Genomic DNA, 16,139 nt, shown 5'->3' on the forward strand with positions numbered 1-16,139 from the left:
TAAATCATATTATCACAAGGAAACATAATTTTCTCTCCTTTACAAAGTTTGTATTGATTGATTTCTGCATTCCTATACTGCTAAAAACTCAAGAAAACGTTATATAATATGATAAGAGTTGGGTTCTTATTAACTTATTTGTTTTAAATAATTTTAGAATTTTGTCCTGTAGGATAACGTTTGCTCTAGGATTCTGGTAAATGGTTTAATTTTTTTTTTCCTTCTATTTCTGTTATACCCATACTTTTCATTCGGAATGAATTTTGATATTACCAAATGCCTTATTGAAACGTACGAATAGAATGTTTCACTTTTTTCTCCTTGAATGTGTGAAGGTAAAATATATATATATATTTTTTGATATTGAGTCACACCTTGATTAATGGAATAAACCCTGTTTAGTAATTTTACATTATATTTTCATGCACTGCTTGCTTCTATTTGTTCATATTTTATTTAGGATATGTATTTTTATATTCATAAACAATTTCTTTCTTTCTGTCTTTTCTCTCACTTTTTCTCTGTGTTTTCCTTTTTAAGATTGGAAATTTTAATCAAGCTGGTCTCATAAAATAAACTGGATAATTCTTTGCCTCTTTTTATATCTTGAAATAATTTTAAAAAACTGAGAATGAGGTTATGTAATGGTTGGCTAAAACTTAGTTAATCCAGGTCCCTTATAGTGTAGCTTTTAAACACATATTCTGTTCCTTATATTGAAATGCATCCTTTCAATTTTTCTACTTCTTGAATCAATTTTTTTGTTAGAAATTTAATTATTTGATTTCTCCTATAACTTTTTTATTTCTCCTTTTTCACTCCCATTCATGTATGTTTACTTTCTCCCCCTTTTAATAAATTTCTCTTGACTTAAAAATATGAGCTTCTGCATTTATGTATACTGAAGACTATTTTTTTTTCTTTTTCTTAAATTTTATTCTATCTTTATTAAATTCATCTACCTATTTTATTTGGGTTACCTTGTTAAATTATGGAGTTCATTGTCTAATTGTTTAAAAGAAGTAAACCAATTAAATTTGGGCATTCCTCTTTCTTATAATGATGGTATTTCAAACTATAAATTTATTCTTGACACATAATCGTCATTCCAGAGCTTTTGATATAAAGTGTTCTCATATTTATTGCTTTCTATATATTTTTTAATTTCCCATTGGATTATTCAAAAGTATTCTAGAACTACATTTCTGAATTCAAAAGTAGTTAGGATTTTTCAGTCATCATATTATTTAGTTCTATTTTTGGGGATGACCAAAAAACAAGGCCTAAAAATGTTCTGCTTTATAATTTGTAAAGATTCATTTTATGAATTTATTTGTGAGTTCTAGTATGTGAGCTGTTTTGTAAATTTTCCACAGACTTAGAAAAGTATTTGCATCCTGTATGAAATAGCCATGATTCTAGGTATTCCTATTAAATTGATTTTATTAATTACATTTTTGTTCTGTTAACATTTATTGTCTTTTGGATCACTCAGACTTTAAAGAGATTATTGAAGTCTACAATTCTTATTTTATTAAAAATTTTGGGGGGCATTTCCAAGTTTTTCTTTTATATATTTATCTGCTGTTTGCTCTATAAGGACTTTTAACTCTTTTATCATCTACATGTTTTCAAATCATCAAAAAATAATCCTGTCTGTTCTTCTTAATACTTTAGCTAGGCTTAAATTTTAGCTTGGCTATATATATTTCCTATTCATTATTACTGTGTGCCTTTGGCCCATATCTCTTCACTCATTTTATTTCATTTCAATCTCCTTTTATTTTTCCGTATTAATTTTTTCTCTTCTTGTTGCTTTTCTTAAGAGCATAGGACTCAACAGCATTTTTTGACCTACCATCTCTTTGTTTTAAACGGAATAATTCGATGTATTCACATTCAAAGATGATATATAGACAATTATACTTTGTACATCTCACATAACCTTTTTTTTTTTTTACTTTGCTAGTTGCTCATTTTGTTTTTCCATATTTTTGCTAGTTGGATACCACTTTTTTTTTCCAAGGGAAAACCCTTGTGTTTTACTCAACTATATCTTGAGGGGAGGGCAGTAGTAACAAACAACCTAATATTCCCATGTTTTTAGCAACAGCCAAAAAAATAACCATAGTTTATAATCTCACTATATGTCATGTTCTTAGTTTCTGTTTGGTAAACAATTTTGTTCAAAGAAAAACATTTAATGAAGACAATGTTAATCCATTTAGAGAGTGTGCCTGAAGGGTGATGGCCTTGCCAATCTAGGCCATTTTTATTTCCTTATCATGTTTACATAAGCAAGAGTCTACCAAATATTTAGGACTGTATAACATGACTGACTGTCTTCCAGTCTCTTATAATAGATCAACTGCCACCATCAATGTCTCATATTTTAGAACGGTTTTTCTTTTTTTAGGAGCAATTCCATTTTACTCAGCTTTGCTGCAGCACAATCACAGATAATCAGTGTCCTCAAAGAAAAAAAAACATTTATTTCTCACACACATCTTATGTGGGCAGCTACAGATCAGTTTCAGCAGCCCTACCATATGAGTCTGCTTATATTATTACCCAGGCTGAAGAAATAGCTCTTATTTGGAATATGTTATCCTAGTGGCATAAGGAAAAAAGCAAAAGAGAGAGCTGAATCACACCCTGTACTTAAAGCTTTTGTTCTAAGAAGGTATATTGGATATACTCTGATTCCATTGGTCAAAGACAGTCAAATGCTGAAGAAAACCATCAATGGGGCAAGGATGTAACAATGTACCCACAGAGGGAGTTGCAAGTCACATGGCAATTGGAGGTGATATCTAATCCTCTTATAAGGAATAGAAGGAGTTAATACTCAAGGACAGTACTGTGCTTTATGCCATCACCTCATTAATTTTGAAGTCCTCCTTTACCTTTCCTTCAGTGGCTACCTCTCTTTCCATCCACACTTAATTATACATACATTTTTACTAATATTTTCTAACAAGAAAATTATGTCTCTCTTCTTACCATCACCCTTCCTTCAACTCACATTCATAAAATAAAACTACAATAAAATTTTTGAGACACTCTTTTGCTCTATCATAGAAATGGTATCATGAAAGGATTCTAATTACTTTTTCTTACTTGTCTATAGATATTAGTCCATTCGTTTTTGGTTTTATGTGCTGCACTAATTCTAGTATGATTCTTTTTCATTTATAGGTAATGCATTTAGTTCCAGAGGCTTGTAAGAAATATTCTGTATCTTTAGAATGGAAATATTTTATCAGGATATGCTTTGTGGTATTTCTTTTCTCAACAATCATTCCTGAAATTCAATGAACCATTTAATCTGCAGGCTTAAATCTTTCTCTATATCAGAAGAATTTTTTCTAGTATCTTTGATCAGATGTTGCTCGTTTTCCATCTGTATCTTTTTGCTTCTCATGACTAGCATAACTATGTATCCCCATTTGCCACACACAGCCCTTGTCCATACCTGTGGTTTCAGCAAATTTATTAATATTCATCCTCTTTTACTCTGAAAAGTGTCCAACTTTGATAATATATAATATGGTCAGCCTACCTATAAATCTTACTCTTTGCATACTGAACTCCTGAAACTATTCTCTAAAAACTTTACCTTTTCCCTCATAATATTCACATGTAGTCAAATAAACTGTTGCATCCAAAATGTATCTACACTATTTTCCATGAGGCTGCAGTTATCCCACCAAAGGTGGAGTAAACTTCCCATCTCTTGACTTTGGGCTCAGCTATATACTTCTTTTGTCCAATGGGATGTCAGCAGATGTGATTAAAGCAAAACATTAATTGTACTTGTGTAATGGGACTTGTGTCTTGTTCCTTTTCAATCATCACAGGAAGAATATGTCCCAACTAGCACACTGGTCAAAGGAGAATGAACCACATTAGGATCAAACCTGGAGCAATCTGTAATTTGGAGTGAAGTTCAGATAAGCCCTGCCCACAGAAGTCAATGACTCCCAGATAACTGATGGATGTAAGAGCAATAATAAATATCAGCAAAACTAACAGATTCAATCTATATTTTTACTGCATACTCCAAAATATTTTGTATTTAATATTTTAGATCACTAAGTTTTCTCAACAGTAAAAATCATAATTTATTTCATCCACTATGTTTTTTTTCAAGAAGGGAAATTATGTTTCTTAATCATCGGAAAAAAATTTCTACCAAGTCTCTTTTACTAAGCATGTTTCCTCTTGGTTCTAGCTAATTTCTAAACTCTAGTTCTTGAAACCTTTTAAATAGTATGCTATTTTTCTTTGTCATCTCATTTGGGTTGATGTCTCAGTTATGGAATATTATTGATTTTAGTCCCAGAAATGACAGAAAATGAAATTATCTCTTCTCTTTGGTGTAGTGTTGTAGAAGCAAGAAAGATGTAAAGAAGTCTCTGATGTGGCACCTGGAGATAGTCTGTTGGTAGAGTGGTCCCCCACTACACACCTAAGATAAAACTTAGGAAGCCTTGAGCCAACCTCAATCAGATCACTCAATCAAACTTATTTTTTTCCTTCTTCTCAAGAATCTAAGAGACTAAATACATTCTATAATGGCCAGTGCTAAAATTCAGTAAGAAATACAGAGATTTCTAAGGGCCAAACACTTACAATATTTATTAACAATTCCCATTTATAGCTAGAACATTAGGCTTCATTAGCGTTTACACAAAAAGGTGAAAGTCCAAACTGGCTTACTCCAGGGGACTCCCACAGAACCCAAGGCTTTGTATGTCCTTAAGACATTTACACTCTAACACCCATTCAGAAGACACAGATAAATCAATATTATTTTTTAAATCGGGGGAAAGAAGGTATGTACAGATTTTGATTTTCCTTTTCACAGTCTCTCACATCCATATAACTCATTTATATCATTCATCTCACCCTTTTGTATGACCCTATTAATCTACTTTTCTCAAAATCAAAGTTCTTGAAATCAGTTTGTTGCTTTTTTTGTTGCTGTTGTTACTTACCTTTAATATTTTCTCCATTCACTTTCACTTATCAAACCTCTCCACTGGGATTTTCATCCTCACCACTCTATGGAATCTTCTCTTGCCAATTGTCCAATAATCTCCATGTCCATAAATCCAATGGGTACTTTTCAGTCCACTATTCAATTGATATGTAAGCAGCATTCTCCATGGCTGATTATGCTCTCTTTTTAAATCTTTACATCCTTCAGCATCTAGGAGGCCAAAATTATTGTTCTTCTCTTTTGTTTCCTTTTAAGTTCCTTCTTTCACTTCCAAATTTTGAACATTTTATCTTCATCATGGCTCTGTTCTGTCATTTTTTTCATGATAGTCTGTATGTGGTTCTTAAATAATCTCCCTCATTTAAATCCAATTTGTGTTCTAAATAGAAATGCTATTTAACCTCAGCACTATATTTCCAGTTCAAACCTCTCTTCCACTCCAGACATTTGGATGTTTCATGGTTTCTCAAATTGAACTCACAAACATTGTCCCCATAATTTTCCTTTTTGGGGTTTATCTCTGAGAATGTATTACCGCATACTGAGATTCAGCTAATAAAACCTTAGGGTTCCTCCTTGACTACTCTTACCACTCTATTAGTGGATTATTTGGTTTTATCAACTTTGCTATCTTTCACCAACACTATCCCAGTGACACCAGTATTTCTCACTTGAATTATTCCACTAGCCTCTTACTTGGTCTCTCTTCAGTCCCTCATGAAACATTGCTGCTATCAATGTATCTTTTTAAAATCAACAAACAAATCAAGCCATCCCTCCCTATTTAAACCTTTGTAATAACTGTTAATTTCACTTTAAAAATGTAAACAAATTCTGAACATGGCTAACATAGCCATGCTTAATGTGACACTTCCTCATTCTATCTGACTTTGCTTCACATTTCCCTTTGCTCTCTCTCATGCAGCCATGAAAGTCTCTCTTAAGATCCTCAAAGGTCACTGCCTCAAGAAATAACATTAAACCTGAATCTGTTTCTTTTTTTCTTTTTAATTTACAATTTGACCTTTATTATTTCTGAGGTATCAGCTAACATATCACTTCCTAAAAGAAAACTTTGTCATACTAGACCAGGATAAATTTTCAAATGGCTCACAATACTTCTTCCTTACATAGTTCTTTATTTAGTATGACTTAATAAATTATTTGCAAATATTTATTTAATGTGCATCTGTATAGATGGTCTTTAAATTCCCTGAGGCAACAAATCATGTATGTTCTATGCAGCTCTATGTTCCTAGTAACTAATATGTTCAATAACTAATAATTACTAATTCATATGCCTTGGATAACATAGGACTCTACATTACAGCATAGATTTTTATTTGTGGGAGGGCAATGGTACTGGGAAATAAAACAGGGTATTTGTTTTTTGTATTTTGTCTTTTTTCTATTCTTCTCTGTCAATTCCTCAGCCTTGACCCACATTTTTTGCTTTGTCTCAGCTGTTCAATATAGGGAAGTAGAGTAAGTTTTTTACTTGTATATATTTTGTACACATAATTATCTCAAGCTTAACTTCTTAAGCAAATGGATGTTAACTTCTTGAAGTTAAAACAATTTTTCAATTCTGTGTGCTTGCACTAAAAGTATGGTAGTGGAAAATTTATTTGCATATTTTGGCATGTATTTTAATTAGTTTAATTTTCCATATAACTCAGGATCATTTTAAAAGATTGGAAAATTTTTGACACATTCTTTATGAAATATTTTCTTTATTTTTTCAAATCTGGATAATGACTTGGTCACACCAGAATTGAGAAGATTAAATGAAGAAAATATGAAAATATTTTATAAAATACATAGTACTGTTCAATTTGTTATTATTATATTAATATTAGCCTTGCACAGATGGTATTAAAATCATACATCTTTATATTATCATCATATTATTTCAACTAAACATAAAAAAAACTTTTTGCTTATTTTTCTAATTTTTTCTGTCTCATAAATAATTATTACTCAAAGAGGGCAGTTTATATTCAAAGCCAGTGTTGTTAGGCAATGCAACTTTATTCAGAATCATTTCCTCATAAGACAAAATCTAATTGGCTGACAGAATACTCAAACTAGGGATTCTAGCTGATCACAGTTAAAATTTACTACCACTATAAATCTATGGTGGAAAAACAGTGCTATGAATTTGAAATAGAAAAATTACATCTCCATTGCTTTAGTGTTCATTTTACAAACTGTTGTTTAGTTAACATTTTTATAAAAAGATTCTTCCACTCAGGCTCCTAATTAGAAACTGTGACATTCCAGAGCCAGACCTGCCACATTTTTTAAAGTTACTCTTATTTTTTTCTGGCATTGGATTTTAATGGTCAGATCCCCCAAGCTCTGTGATTATGCACGTAGGCTCTGTGACACACAGCACTTAAAGTTTAGGACCAAATGAGGCTCTAGATAGCACATATCATTTGTAGAATAATAAGAATAATAGGATGGATTCCCATTTGCTCAAGCAATAAACTGATGTCTCAATAATCATATGGTTATATCCTCTTGGAAACTCACAGTTTCAGTAAATCGAGGAACATATTTTAATATTGCCAAATAATGCATTTTTATACATCTAACATTTTATAGTAGACATATAACATTTTTATTATTCCCATTTGAAAATAATAATGAATTATCAATTAGTTACCTCATTTAAAATACTCTCTGAGACAAAGTTTTTAAAAACCCTATGTAATGAAATACTAATTATTCAAATTATTCATTATGAGATAAACTAAAATATTCAAGGCATTTTAGTTGTATAAATTCCAAATCCAACTTTAATATATTCATTTCCAAAATATGGATGGTTTGCATAGAAAGCTGGAAAGTAATCAAAAGAGTTTTTGAGCTCTTAAACTTCACCATCTACAATATCGAATTGAAACTTATATTTCTGCAATTTTTTCTCAGTAAAGATGAATTATTTTCCTTTCATTTACAACCATGCATAAATAATTTCAATCTGCTTATTGTTTTCACTTAGCATTTTGCACAAGAAAATTAAAGACATTACTGAACTCCAAGAAGCAATTAACACAATCAGCCATTTGCTCTTAGGACTGCACTGCTATGCTAAGTTGATTTTTACTAATATTGCATTTTAGAATAGAAACATTATTGCATTTCTAGTCTAAAAGCAATGTTAGCTGAAATAAGAATTGCTTGGCATCATGTCAAGACGACTTGATTTTTTTATTTTAAAAATGAAAAGTTATAAAAACATGAATAATACTAATATAATTGTTGAAAATGCTAAAAAAAAAAAAACCCAAACATTTTCATAAGAAGCTTGAATCACAAGATAGGTATCTCCAAGACCCAAAAATTTATTGAAAATTAGATGTTGCTAAATAATTCATTGGGTGATAAATAGAAGTGCTTTCTATAAAATGAAGTCTTTAAATAATATTTAAAATCAAAGTAGAAAATAGAATAATATGCATATTTTCTAAGGCACTATAAAGGACTTTTGTGATTTTGTGTTATATATCCAGTGGCATTGTATCTGGAAGCTACAAGACAATAAACCCTTGCTATCCAATTTAGTTGTATTGCCCTGTGAAAACTGCATTCAATTTTAGGCACCTCATTTCTAACAAAATATAAAAAGCCAGATAGATTTCTGAAAAAACAAACAATAATGTTCTGAAATCTGGAGAGGGTATTTTTAATAAGATAATGTTCATAACAATCTTTTTCTTACATCTCTAGAATGAGATCAGATGTATCTCATCATGGATTCTGTGTAAGCACACAGTATTTTGATAAAGAAAAAATAAAGAAGTTGCTTAAAACAAGATTAGTTTCATAGAATTTTCTAACCAGAAAGAATCAATAAGGATCACCTTATCTAACACACATTTAAAAATGAGGATTTGGGCCCAAAGTTATCATCACAAACAAGTCCCTGGAGCCTGTTAGTGTCAGAACCAGCATTAAAAACCCCACATTCATGATAATAGATGTTTTCGCCAATTTGCCACATGCTTTAAGTATCTCTAGTTAGTGTTATTTTACTGAATTAAAAGTACCCTATTATTAACTTTTTCCAAATGCATTTTGGACATTCTTACTATTAAAATGGGCTTTGGTATAAGACAAAATAATTTCAGTCTATAATCTATAACCTAGATATTTGACCTTGGCCTAATTTTTGTGTTTTCATTTTTCTCCTCTATAAAAAGGAAGTTTTAATAGTAGCAACTTTATAGGTTTGAGTATCATATGAGAAAACTGAATTGACACATTTAACCCAGAATCTGGCACATGGTAAAGTTTTTATCTTTGTTGACTAGTTTTATGAATTGTGGAAGAGAGCATAAATAGGTAGGTGGAAAGTATTCTTTACACCCTTCAGAAATTCTCCTCAATGGAATGAATATGAAGTAAAGCACAACTGGGCAAATCACAACAAAAACCATGTATGAAATAAACTTTCAAAAAACACATTGCTTTCACATGAATGACAAAGAGACTGGCAACTGATTTCTCAACAGAGATCATGGAAGGCAATTGACACTGGGGTGAAATTTTTAATGCTTAAGAAAAATAACTGTCAATCTAGAAGTCAACATCCAAAATAAATACTCTTCAAAAATAAGTTAAATTAATAAATTTCTAGACAAGCAAAAACTAATACAGCATCTATTGCTAAACAAACAAAAGTAGGGGTCAGTATTCTTCAGGGAGAAGAAAGGTGATTTCAGAAAAATGAAGGTGATATACTAATCAATGAAGTGCAATGGAATACTCAATTATTTGAGAAAATATAAATGAGTATTGGATGTTTAAATTTATAATAATAACAACAATACAATGTTTTGTGTGACTTAAAATTATTTAAAATTTAGATATATTGCAATAATAATATAAATGGTGAAACAGTAATTATAGGGATTATTAGCATTGTATAAGCTGTGTGTGTTAGGAGAGAAGTAATTATTCAAGGAAGCATTTTGTAATATTTATAGTAATCACTAAAAGAATAATAAAAGAATGCATAACTAGAAAACTAATAGGGAAGTAAAGACAAAAGGAATAAAAAACAGAAGAAATAGATATAAAGCAACTAGTTAGAGAAGAGATTTACAATCAACTGGAGCAATAATTAAACATTAAATGTAAATAAACACAATAGATGGAGTAAAAAGCAAAAATTGTCAGACTGTATACAAAAGCAAAAGTCTAGCATATACTCCTTTCAATAGACACACCTTAAATATGAGGACATAGCAAATTTTAAAGTAAAGGTATGCAAATATATATAACATGCAAATGGTAATCAAAGAAACCTGGCATAGTTATATTTATATCAGAAAACTAGAATTAAAGGCAAGATTTATTTTTATCATTGTAAATAAATATTTCATAATGATACAACAGTTCATTCAATAGGAGCCACATGTATCTTTAATTTGTATATACATAAAAACATAGATTCAAAATATTTAAATACTGACATACTGTAAAGGATAAGTATGCAAGCTACAGTCAAAATGGATATTTTAGCAAAATTTCCTCAGTAAGTGATGGAACAAACAGAGAAAACCATCAAGAACTATAAACTTCAAACAGTATGATTAAAAATTTGTCAAACTGAGATCCATAGAATACTTTATCCACATTCTTTATAAGTGGACATGGATCATTTTCTAAATTGCCATAAAACAACTATCAACAAATGTCAAATGACTGAAATTATTCAGTTTGTTTTCTGCCTACAGAAGAATTAAGCTAGAAACCAACAAAAGGAGATAGTTAGAAAATCCCAGATGCTTGAAAATAAAGCAATACACTACTAAATAGTCCACAAGTCATAGCCAAAATAACAAAGAGGAAATTTCAATACTAAATGATAATGAAAATATACCAAAATGTGTTATGAAGCTAAAGCTGTGTTTTAAGGGAAATTTATTATCATAAAAATACACTGGAAGACAGAAAACCAGGCATTTAAGTATCCATCTTAATGAACTAGAAAAGGAAAGAAGGGATTGATAAGGTAAAAATAGAAGTCAATGACATAGGAAATAGAAAACAATAGAAAAATCAATAAAGACAAAAGTTGGTTATATGAAAAGATGAATTAGAAAACTAACATGAGTGATTAAGAAAAAAAATGACAAATTATTAATATGAATGAAAAACATAACTCTAGATACTATAGATATCATAAAGATATTAAAGTAATATTTTCCAAGATTTAAAAATTTATTTGAAATTTTAGATGATGTAGACAAATTGTGAAAAGCACAACTACATGAAACTTATATAAGAATAAATAGGAAACCTGAATTCTTCTACATATATTAAATAAATTATATCTATAACTAAAAATAAAACAGTTCCTGGTCCAAATAAATTTTCATGTGAATTACTTTAAACATTACATAATAATCTGCAACAATCTTAAATCTTTCCAATTATTAGATAGAATGGGGGAAATCCACAATTCATTTTATGAAAGCAGCTTAAATTTAATAACAAATCTGTGAAAAAATACAAGAAGAAAATTGAGAGACATATAAATGAAAATAATAATAATACTTGAACCATGCACATGATATACAGAAAAACAAATTCCTTATCACTTGTAGACATAAAATAAAAGATAAAACAATGAAACAGGAGAGTATCTTTCTGACTTTGGTATGAGCAAATGTCTTAAGCAAGATTTCTGTATGTTAAAAGACAACACTAAAAGAGTAAAAAAGCAGTCATATTTAATACCAATTACCAATGACAGACTTGAAGCCCAAATATAAAAAGAATTCCATATTCCCTTAGGAAAAGACAGACAACTCAGGAAAAAAGTGAAGAAACCTCTTGCAACAGGTAAAAGAGACTGTTCAGTCAACGGGCATGTGAAATTGTATACAACCTTATTTATGATAAGGGAAACACAAATTTTAAAAAATGTGATACAAATACAGTCACCAAAATGGCTAAAATTAAAATGACTGGCATCACCTACAAATGGTGTGGATGCAAGCATATACTCCTCGGGAGTGTCAGCTGTTTTAACCATTTTGGAAAAATCCTTAGCAGTATTTACTAAAACCGAAGGCATACATTCCCTGTTAACCAGCAATTCTCATATTTGCATCACAGGACACATACAATAGTTTTATAACAGTATAATTTCTATTAGCGTGAAAATTAATACAGAGACACCTCATTTAAAATGGAGCCAAGAAGCCCTGAAGGGGATCTCTTACACTCTTTGCTGTCTGCACACACTAAACAAAAGACGTTCCCTGCATCTCCAACAAGAATGTTACTACTTTCCCACTCCAGCAAAGAGGAAAGAAGATTCTCTCCTTGCCCAGCAACAGCCCAGCCACTGAGATACTACCACCACTCAGCCAGTGAGAAACTGTCCCCACCCTGAACTCTTGCTCTCCTCCTGGATGGACTTTCCTTCAAAGCAGCACCCTCAACTTTCTACTTTTACTCCATAAAGCAACAATCCTCCACTTTGCTGGAATTGCTTATGGTTTTGCCACAGCTTTCAAGTCCAGAATTGCAATTCCTCTGCTATTCCCGAATAAACCCATTTTGCCGGTAAAATAACTGCCTGTTTTATTTTAAAGGATGACATTAGCTACAAATGAAAAACAACCAAAATGTCCAGAACCGGCAGAATGGATTGATCTTAATATAGTCATAAAATAGAATGCTACACATCAAAGAAAAGACTCTACTGCAACCACAAAAACTTGTTTAAATTATGCTACATGTTGAGAGAAAAAACACCAGCACACACACACACTCAAATGCAAATAGTATAGTCCCGTTGTTGATATGTGTGTGTGTGTGTGTGTTTGAGTTGTAAAACAGGCACAACCCCTGAACAGAATTCAGGATAGTAATTACTTTGAGGGAGGAATATCAGAGGGGCTTCTGGGAGCTGGCATTTGTCTAATTTTTGACGTGAGTAGTGGTTGCAAAGTTGTGATCACAATGAGTGAAATTACAGAGCTTTACATTTTTAAATGTATTCTTGTTTTATATGTGGGTACATTTTCAGAGAAAAGTGTAAAATATGTGAATACAAGATTGTGTTATTCTCTTGAATGTTCTTCTTTGGATTCTTGCTTCCTAAAATGTTTGTCATTTTTCAGGGTTTTTTTTTTTTTGCCTTTTGATACCCCACTTCTCATAGGTTAGTTTATAGTTTTGAGCCTCTCTCTGAAAATTTTTCATCAGACACTTAAAATATCTATTTAAAAGCTACTGCCAAAGAATTTCTGCTCATGATATTCTACTGAAAATATGACTCTTTTCATTTGCTCTGAAGAACACGTCTCCCATTTCATCGATCAAAGCTTTTAAAAATGCCTTTCCAAGAGACTCATGACTAACATCATTATTTTGATGTGAAAACAGCTAACATCTTTGGCTTAGGAAAAAAAATAATAAAACATGCTCCTGAAAGAACTTGTTCCATGTACTATACAAGTTCTGTATTATCAATGCTTGTACTTCGAATCTGTTCTAATTATTTTTTTCCAGCTATGCCAAAAAGAAGAAAGTATTAACCCTGCTTGTTCATAGTGTACTTTTGTTTTTTATGACAAATGACCTTCAAAAATTTATATTGGTTTATTTGGGATTACTTATCACGTATTTTTTTTAACTAAATCAGCCTCCTGCCAGTCAGGAAGCTGTGTAGAGTCTTAAATCAGGTGAAGTGTTAAAATCAATATGTCTGCATGCTTAATAAATTGTATTTTAGTGTTTTATTGTGTTTACTCGATGGCATTTTCTGAGAATTTTTAATACATATATGTTTTTACTTTTTTAAATTTTAAACATTCTTAAGAACTGATTATCACTTTCAAAGTCCATTTGATGCTACAGTTTTAAAATTATTTATTTTACTTTAAATACTAGATAACTTTTATTTCCTAAGTACTTTCTCCTTAATTCTCATTTTAGTGAGGAAGATGACCAACTAGGATCAGTTTAAAGGCTGATAGCTTATAAACTTTTTATGAGATTGGCAAGATCTAAATGATAATGATAAAAAGCAAACTCAGAACTCACTTCCTAAAGCATTTTTATTCAGCTATTTACAGCTTCACTTTTCCAATATTTTTAATTGCCTAATATGGGAGTCTGGTAAGATACTGACCCTCTTTGTAGAATTTATACCATAGAAGGGAGAATAAGACACACATTTATTTGCTTTAACCCATACACCTCAAATTTGGAATATAGACATCAGTGATATATCTCACAAGATAGGTAGTTTCCCCTATAAAGTTGGGAATTGTAGCCAAGGTTTAAAAAAAAAAATCGGAGGATGCAAGAACGGATGTTGTGCACAAAATAACTAATGCTTCTTCTCCTTGGAGAGTGAGTTTCGTCAGCTGAGTAATGCTTTGGTGAAGTGATTTATTTCTCCCTGAAATTCAATTTTCTTCACTTGATGGCAGCTACCTTTTCAAAACTCAATGCCCGTACTTATTACTACTACCATTGAGAAAAACTAGACAATAATATCTAGACTGTCCAATGTAACAAAGCTTGTCTCATGGTCATGCTACACAGTCGAGTCAAGAAATAATGTCTGAAAGCTGGGAGCATAAATTTGTGGGTGATTGTTTTGGTGTTTGTCGGCTTTAGTCTATCTTGGTGATTTTTCCTTAAAAATTTCAGTTTCTATTTGCTTCAGCCTCTATTTCTTGTCAAACTCTTCAATATCTCAAAGAAAATTATTACAAACATACATACAAGATTGTATGCATATCTGGGATCTATTTTTACTTACAACTATATATGCAGTATTAATACAAACCATGTGATTTTGCTAACATCCACAAAAGTTTTCTCTTCTACTGCTAACTTATTAAACATGTGGATTTTTTATTAACATTTATTTTTATGCCACTCATCACATTTTTTTCTCTGCTGTGGCCATTGTTGGTGCTTTCATTATCGCTTGTTTAAGTTTCCCATTTGATCCACAATAGGAACAAGTTGTCTATTTCTAGATCAGGCTTTTGGACTCTGCTGTGTACAGATTGGGAGTGTAGAATTTTTAATGAAGTTGCTTCATGTTTACTTTTACTGTATGCCAAATGATAAAGCTTTATTATAGCAATTCCCTTGCCTGCCTTAAATCCTGTCATCCTGCACAGCTCGTATGCTCGTTGGACCACAAGACTTCACCAATTGTCACAAACTTGAAATTACATGGTTTGTTTATTAAAGTCACGAAATTGTTAATCATTGAGCCTGTTTCTGGCTATTTGCATTATTCATTCTGTTGGATCTCTTCATATATACATGCTTTTAAGTGCAAGTTTCTGGGATTGTCCTAAGCACACTGATAATATAAAGAAAACATTACTTTGATTTACTTCATTGACCTTCAGTTTCTGATTTACACATTTTTTCTCTCTGCTGCATGAAATTCATGGCTAATAAGTCATCCTTACTTGATGACACAACTGTACGTGTAAATACTGGGCTGCTTGTTGCCATTCAGACTTGGATCAGTGCCTATAACTCTGTCACTTCAAAATTACAGAAAACTCAAGGTATTAGTTTTTTCTTATGTACCCATTACAAAGGATAATGGTGATTCTTATTCTTTCATTAAAGAAGGATTTCTTTGTTGTAATAGTAACATAAAAAGGATGGTATCTTTTTGTTAGTTCAACCTAAAACTAGCTATTATGCATCTGCCTATAGAAATATAGATATTTCATTGATATCATTCATTTAAATATTATTTCCTGCTCATTAGAACTCATCCTGTAGAACACAAAGACCCTAGCCTTGGATTTTATCTTGTTTCTTTCGTATTTTTTTTGCATTTTTTATTCAAATTTATTGGAGTATAATTTCTTCACAATACTGTGTTGTTTCTGCTATACAACAAAGTGAATCAGCAGTATGCATACATATATCCCCGTATATCCTTGAGCCTCCCTCCCACCCTCCTTATTTGTCATCACAAAGCACCGAGCTGATCTCCCTGTGCTATGCTGCTGCTTCCAACTAGCTATCTATTTTATATTTGGTAGTATATATATGTCGATGCTACTCTCACTTCGCCCTGGCTTCCACCTCCCACCCCATGTCCTCAAGTCATTCT

Source organism: Hyperoodon ampullatus (genome assembly GCF_949752795.1).
Source record: "Hyperoodon ampullatus genome assembly, chromosome: 1".
Classification (NCBI taxonomy): Eukaryota; Metazoa; Chordata; class Mammalia; order Artiodactyla; family Ziphiidae; genus Hyperoodon; species Hyperoodon ampullatus.